Here is a 9,207-nt window from a genome sequence, read left to right on the forward strand (position 1 = left end):
TGTATATAGAANAAAATCGTACAATACCTAAACATTGCGTAAAATTGTAAATGTAGATAACATGATGAGATAAATTAAACAACAGAACCCCACATACACACCCATACACACACATATACAGACACACTCCACACAAACACATACACTCTACACAAACACAACACACAACCACACCTCGACACACCACACATACACACACACACACACCACACTTCACACAAACACTCCACACAACTACATCTCGACACACCACACATACACTCCACACAAACGAAACGCTTATGAAATTTTAAACACGTGCCCATAAACAAGGAAACATGTGAGGCAGGCGCACATATTATGCTTGTTGTTTGTATGCTAATGGTCACATTAGTGTTACAAATTTACCAACAATAACACAGACACACAGATATTAGTGTGTGTGTGTGTACACACACACACGCTAAAATATTTCACAGACACACAGGCACGTACAAACATACAAACAAGCATTCAAATGCATAAACTATACTATCACACACACTAAAACTAATTATAAACACATAGGTACATGTACAAACATGAAAAAATTAAGTAAAAATCATTTTTTTATGCAAACAACAAATCACATGCGAGACACTCTAAGATGCTTGAGTACAACAAGCAACACACACACACACACACACACACACGCACACACACACACGCACGCACACACACACACACACACCATACACACACGTGTAATACTAAAGAAAGCCAGACTGAAGACTTGTGTAGGCTGTTCGTTCGACCTTCGCAATTGATCGATGGACATTATTACAAATATTTTTTGCTTGTTTGCCTCTTACTTCTCGTTTGTTTGTTTTCGTGTTGTTAGTGTTGTTTGTGTTTGTATTGTTTGTGTTTGTATTGTTTGTACTGTAGGCTTTGTTTGTGTCTGTTTGTTTTATTTGCTTTTTTGTGTCGCTAGTCTGTTTGTTTGTTTTTGTTTGTTTGTTCTGACTGATTGAATGTTTGATTTGTTTTTTTGTTTTGATAGTTCTTTAGCATGCTTTTTTTTTACCGGTTAAGTTTCATTGTAAATGTTTGTAGCTTGGCAATGTGTTAATGGTTTATGCGTTTTTAGATTAATTGTAATTAGTAGTTCTAATATTATTAATAATAATAATTTGTTGTTATATAGTCAGCAAATGTTCAAGTGAGAACATTCCATTTCATTAAAATATAATCTATTCATGGAATAAATCCATTGTATATAAATGTGAGTTGAGCGGGAAACAACAACAACATCTTCTTAAAAAAATGTTAATCCAACATTAACGACACATTAACGATGCAACAAACGCATCAGTCACAAAATTTTAAAAACAACAATAACAATAACCAAGTCACGTGATGTAAACAACAACAACAGCAATAACAATAACTAAGTCATGTGATATAAACAACAACAACAACAACAACAGCAATGGCAATAACCAAATCACGTGATGTAAACAACAACAACAACAGCAATCACGATAAACAAACCACGTGATGTAAACAAACAAGAAAAAACTTCACATAAACATAAACATGGCATGCCAGCATTAAATTTGACAAAATCTCATAAATATAACGCAACCCATCATTAACACCTTATTTATCACATCGATCCGCTCATTTGTCATCGTCATCATCATCGTCGTCATCATCATCCTCATCATCATCCTCATCATCTTCGTCATCATCTTCATCGTCGTTATCATTATCTTCATCGTCATCATCATCTTCTTCATCGTCATCATCTTCTTCATCGTCATCATCTTCTTCATCGTCATCACCATCATCATCATTATCGTAATCACTAGATCATTTTTCATTGTCATCAACTTCTTCGTAATAAGCTGTCAGGTATTTTTGAAAACATCATAGCCATCGTTATGAAGAAGGTTTGTCATCATCATCATCATCATCATCATCATCATCATCATCATCATCATCATCATCATCATCATCATCATCATCATCATCATCATCATCACCACCACCACCACTACCACCATCATCATCACTACCACCATCATCATCACCATCACCATCATCATCATCATCATCATCATCATCATCATTCTCATCATCACCACCACTACCACCACCATCATCATCATCACCACCATCACCACCACCATCATCATCATCATCATTATCATCACCACCATCATCATCATCATCATCATCATCATCACCATCATCATTATAGATATGAGATAGGATGAAGAAGACAACGATGATGAAGTTGTAGAAGATCATCGTCATCATCATTATAATTAATCATCATAAGCATAATTATCAGGATCATTTTCACACATGTACACACACACAACATACACACACACACACACACACAGACACACACACACACAAACTCAAGACTTAATCTATCATGAACTGCATCGTCATAATTGTCATAGCCAAACATTTACTTCTTCTTCATCATCCAAAATCATAAAAATGATAAAAAAATAAAATAATGATCACAATGATAACTGACACACACATACAAACTTGTCTACAAACAAACAAATACACGTACACACGCACACACAAATACACATACACACGCACACACAAATACACCTACACACAAATAAACCAACACACGCAGGCATATGACAACATAAACAAACAAACACAAACAGACACAAACAAACATACACACGCCAACACAAGCGGACATTGCCGAGTTAAATTTTAAACAAAACGCGTACATCTAAATAAAACTAAATTGAAGGAAAAACAAAAGGTTGATTGAAATACAAAGACAAAAAATGCAAACCAGAAAAACAACAAAAGTTATACATATAACATACATATACAAACAGCCGACAACACAAACAAACATAAATAACAAAATATTCAAACAATAAAATATTTCGAAAAATCGAAAAGACAAACACTTTCTCTCTCTCTCTCTCTCTTTTCCTCTCTCTCTCTCTCTTTCCCTCTCTCTCACTCTTTCTTTCCCTCTCTCTCACTCACACACACACACACAAACACCCATACACACACACACACACACACACGCACGCACGCACACGCACACACAAAGAGTTAGAGCAGGTTCAACAAAGTCACGTACTAACTCTCAAACGAAAGTAAACAAAAACGCCATCTAGAGCATAGAATTCAGAGAAAATTATTGAAAAACCTCTCCAACCGACCAGCCCACAAATTCTTTACTTTATTTTGAAATTTTATACAGCTCGTGCCCTTTGAAGGCTTCAGTGTATTCTACGGTTAAGCGTTTTTTTTATGCTAAACATTCTTTAAAGTTTCTAAAGTTCTTTATTAAACATAATTAAACATTTGAATTGTTGTTTATTAAACATTATCAAAACATTTGTATCTTTGTTTGTTAAAAATAAATAAACATTTGGATTGTTGTATATTAAATAATGTTAAATGTTAAAGTTGTTGTCTATTAGATATTTGTACACTTTTGTATTGTTGTGCCTTAAATATTGCAAAATGACCGAGTGTTTATTTGATGCTATTTAAAATAATAGAAATTATTATTGAACAAATTAAACAATGTGAAATAATCAGAATTAGAGTTACAAGTAGCAGATGTTGAAGCATATTTTCCACTTATTGCATTACAGTTATAACATTTGATCCATTGGTTTTGTATCAATTGCATCGGTTGTATCAAATTCAGTGGAGTTTATCGCATCCAGTTCAATACCCTTCAACATAATAAAGATTGTTTTGTTGTTGTTAAACTGTGAAATGTTTAACTTCTGGTGAGAAGTTTAGCTAGCGTTTAAACACTGACTAGATGAGATTTTCAATGTTGAATGCATTAAGTTGATTACGCGTTTCGTTCGAGACTAGATATGTTTTGCTTTCGTTTCAAGTACGTAATGTATTTGTGACTTAGCCTTGTTTAATTGTTTGTATTTTTTAGCAAACATGTCAACAAAAATTGGTTTAATAAATTGAAATACAAGCCTGTCTAAGTTTTAACGCAATCAAATAATTGTCGTTAACATTGAATTATTATTCATTGAAATAATATATTAAAAATTGAAAACTTGTACATAAAAATTGCATTTGGTTAATAAAAACGTCAAAACAAAAATCACAAACAGAAAAATAACACAAAACAAAAACAGCCTGGTGCTAATAAAAACAATATGACATCAACATAAAAAGCATTTAAGCATAATATGACATCAGCACATCAGCACCGCATGACATCAACTGAAACTGAAGGAAAACGCTTAACAAACCCATCCAACATGGATAGAAAATTTTAAAGAAAAGACCATCATACTGCAAAATAAATTATTTAAAAAAACTAAGAAAAATAAGTTAAAATAAAATGAAAAATAGAATTTCTAAACTCTTAAACACGAAAGTTAAACTTGAATTTAAACATTTATGAAGCCTGTCGACATGAGCGCGCTTAAATTTAAGACCTCTGACGTATGAAACGAGTAGGTACGTGTTTGTTCTGCTGCTGACATTTTTGAAAGAACACGAAAGAGAATTTAAAGAGGAATGGGCTTCAGAAGCATTAAAAATAGCATTAATCACACTAATAACATTGAAACTCGCACCAAAGTTTTACAAATACTATTAGAAATAACGTTAAACTCATCACTGACATTAAAAGTAAACAATAGATAACACCTACAAACGTGTCTACAAGCACAAAAAAACAACTGATAAACAACATAAACAAAACTACAACAAAAAAACAATGACAAAAAACCCTATAAAAAGAAGTATAGAAAGCTAAGTTGAGGCAGCAAACGAATGATCGCGATGACGTCAGTTTTCCATTTCCGGTTAGTGGTTGTTGAGTAGGCTGTAGTCATTGTGGTCGTTGTAGTTGTTTTTGTGGTAGTTACTACGGCCGCTTTTTCGTAGTTTGTGGTTGATACGTACTACTTTTGGAATTTGGGGCTACAATTTCGGCTTCTGTTGTGGATTTTTTTAATGATAATTATGATGATAAATGTGATGATGTTGATATTAATAATGATAATGATGATGAGAACGACGATAAAAGATGATGGCGGTAGAGAAAATTGTCGAAAAAATGTTTAAGGTGATAATATTAAGATGATACACCAGGTATGTGTTGTGGTTTATGATGATGACGACGACGATGATGACGATGATGATGACGATGATGATGACGATGGTGATGGTATTGGTGGCTCTAATTATGATAACGATGATAATTTTGATGACTATGAATGATGACACTGATTATGATAATGATGATGACGCGGGTAACGGTGACAAAAACCTGGAAGAAGTTAGTAAGAATGGTAATAGTAATGATGATGGATGGCGTGTTGGAGTGCTTCCAGTTGACGTGTGGCATGGTCACACTAATGACAAATTACATGGATGAGTGAGTGAGTGAGTGTGTGAGTGAGTGAGTGAGTGAGTGAGTGAGTGAGTGAGTGAGTGAGTGAGTGAGTGAGTGAGTGAGTGAGTGAGTGAGTAAACGAGTAAATTAAGTAGGGATGAATGTAATTTATTTGTTTCGATGCAAGAACCATAAAAATACAAAACTAATATTACACAGTAGAATATTGTTAGGTTATTTCATTTTAAAAGGAATTATTAATTCTAAATTATGTACAATTTTTTGAACAAATGAATTTGAACAACAATTAATAAGAAATATGAACATATTTTTAAAATGTTTCATACAAACACACTTATCAAGTGGTGAACCAAGCAAACAAACAAACATGCAAACAAGGCAAATTGCAAAACAAACATCTGAACAAGCATACACCCAAACGAATAATAATCAAACAACAAATTGCATAAACGCAAACAAGATTACACATGACAAACGAACGAACAAACGAACGACAAACGAACGAACGAACGACAAACGAACGAACGCATAATGAACATTCATGACTGGAGATTAGCAGTTTTGTTTGCCCAGGAAGATTGCTTCCCGTTTAAGTGTACGTGATTAGGTATCTCACGTATGTTTATGCGCCTCTATGCTACTTTCCATGTCGGTATGTTTGTATTGGCAAATACATGTTTATAGTTGTTTCTACTTCTTCTGCTTAGACTGTTGTTGATATTTTTGTTGTTTTTTAACTGAGGATTTTGTTTTTTCTTTTTATCTCTGAGGATTTTGTTTTTTGTTTTCATCTCTGTACGTATGTTCCTTTGAATCTTGGTTTGTGTGTCCAAAAGATTTGTCGTTTTAAATTAGTTTTTATGTTTCCTATAAAAAGTAGCTTTTCTTGAGTGAAAAACTGCCTGTGGTTGTACGTGTCTGCATGGATAGTGAACAAATTTATCGCGCAGGTAAAATGATGAAACCCTATTACGACTTTCTCAGAAAAAGTTCACTTCTCATATTTCCACATTTTAAAATAAATTTTCTTTTTTAAAATTAAAAAAAAACTCAAAAAACGATCCAAAAAAGTTAAAAATATTTTGCAGAACGAAAAAAACGCAAAGTAGAGAAGGATAGAAAAAAGGTTAATGCTAAGTGCAGGAAGGGCCAATGAAAAATCAATATAAAGTAGGTCAAGTTCAAGGTTATGGCTTGATGGCAAGGTTGAGAAGAATGTTGATGATGAGTTATGTGCTTGAATGTCAAGTGGTTGCTCGCTTGAATCTGCTGTCGTTGTTGTCGTGGCTTCAGCGGCTGCTACGTCTGCTACACCTACAACACCTACAGCAGCTACAACATCCACTTCAACTACCACCAAGCCACAAATATCAAAAAAGTGAAAAGATAATTTTTTTAATATTTCCAGTCACAAACTCATATTTACGTATAATTTATGAAATTCATTATTCAGTGAGGTTTTTATATTAATTTAAAAAATGATGAATACATATTTTTATTTCACTTTACATGAGTTATTTCTTTTTTTATTACAGCAAGAAATAAAATATTTATATCCAATTATATCTTGCCATGCAAATTCAACATTCTATGGACTTTTATGAGAGTGCAATGTTGAGGTAACGCGTGGTCATCAAATTATAGAAGCGAAGAGGCTTTATATGCGTTTTTTAAAATGGCGTTTGTTATATAATAGCGTGCCTATTTCATTATACGATGCCATTCTAGAACATTCGAGAACATTCTAGAATATTCTTCATTCTTCTTTTATAGCTCGTGATTTTGCCTTATTTCGTTTTTAGACTGCCTCTTCAGCGAAATGAAATTTTAAAGGTCTCTTTATTATTTTTATTTATTATTTACCAGACTTCAAGATTGAATTAAATAAAATTGAAATCACAAACACATATATACACACACATACACATCCAACACACACACACACACAAACACACACACCACACACACACACAACAAAACACACATACACATCCCACACACAAAACACATCCCACACACAAAACACATCCCACACACACATACACACACAATACTTATCCCACACACAGACAGACACACACAAGCAAAACACATACACATCCAACACACACTCAGACACATACACACGCAACACACATAGTAGACCTTATTTATCTGCCTAATGACACATTTCGGCTCAGCTTGCGTTTGAACCGGATCAAAGTGCAACTGCTATAAAACGAATCACTAGAGATAATCACTTGAGCTATTTTTTGGCTAATGAACAAGTACTCATCATAACTTTCACATGAAGAGATGCTATTCGGCAATTTTAAAATAAGTTGGAATACAATTTTTTGCATATGAAATGTTTCTCCTTTGTCAGATTCAGTCACATCAGATTTTATCATATTATATACAACACGTAATTTCCTCTGTAGACAAATGCACTGAAACATTCATTTGTTTTCCATTCATTACGTAGTCATCTCACCTGCTATAATTTTCAAATTTGTTATGGGTTTACTTAACTTGTTTTCATGTTTTCAGTTACCAAAAATAAGAGTGTCGATTTGTGAGCAATCAAGTGAAAGAGTTTACTGGTGATGCATTTCAAAGGAGGGTTCTTGCAGTCATTATAAAAAAAAATATTTTATCATTATCATTATCATCATCATCGTCATCATCATCATCATCGTCATTATCATCATCATCGACTACTTCATCATCATCATCATCGCCGTCGTCCTCTTTGTCATCATCATCATCATCACCATCGCCATCATCACCATCATCATCGCCATCATCATTTTCCACTTCATCATCATCGTCGTCATCATCATAAACTGGATTGAATTCTCCCGAAGTATCAACCAACCAGCAAAACAGCTGGTTAAAATTCAGAGTAAGCAAAAAAATAAAAATTTTGAACTTGAAAACAATGAAAAGCAAAATAAAAAAAAACGAAACAGAAATCTATTGATGAGAATAAAATGAACCGGAGAGAAGATGAAAGAAGTGAGAGAGGGGAAATTTATTGATGTCGATGTCATGACTTTTCGAACCATTAACTGACAATGATGACAATGACGAAGACGAGGAAGACGATGCTGATGCTGCTTCTGCTGCTGGCGATGATGATGATAAGGGTTGTTAGTAATGATAGTAATGATAATGAAAAAATGTACTACCATCATGGTCGTACATTTTTTGACGATGATGATGATGATGATGATGAAGATATTGATACGTGTTATTGATACGTGTGTGATTGTCAGTGTGTGTGTGTGTGTGTGTGTGTGTGTGTGTGTGTGTGTGTGTGTGTGTGTGTGTGTGTGTGTGTGTGTGTGTATGTGTATATAAAATTATTTATTTATGTAAAAAATTACTTTGAAAATGTTTGTAGAACTTGATAAAATATTTGTATATAGCTTTGTATACATTGCAGTATACAATCAGAGTTTTGTATACATTTGTACATGGTTTTGTATCTTCATGAATACGCATATAGATTTGCGTATATGCAACTTTGCACGCTGGCCTTCAGCCATGCAGGCATGCATGCAGACGCGAAAGAATTTTTATGAGCAGGGAACTTCGCGGCATACAATGCGATGCTTATTTTACTTGGAGGCTTTTTGAAGAGGAGCACATAGCCATCGTAAAAATGTGATCATCCCACAACCTCTGCCATATTTATAGGGGCTCTACGTGTGCATGCAAATCTTCCTCTTCTATATGAAATTTTCTGGCGTGTATTATTCCCTCTCTCTCTCTCTCTCTCTCTCTTTCTTTTTCTCTCTCAGTGTTTGTGAATGAGTGTAAATGTATGTGTGTGTGGGTGTGTGTTGCATTGT

This window comes from Helobdella robusta (genome assembly GCF_000326865.2).
Source record: "Helobdella robusta unplaced genomic scaffold HELROscaffold_42, whole genome shotgun sequence".
Classification (NCBI taxonomy): Eukaryota; Metazoa; Annelida; class Clitellata; order Rhynchobdellida; family Glossiphoniidae; genus Helobdella; species Helobdella robusta.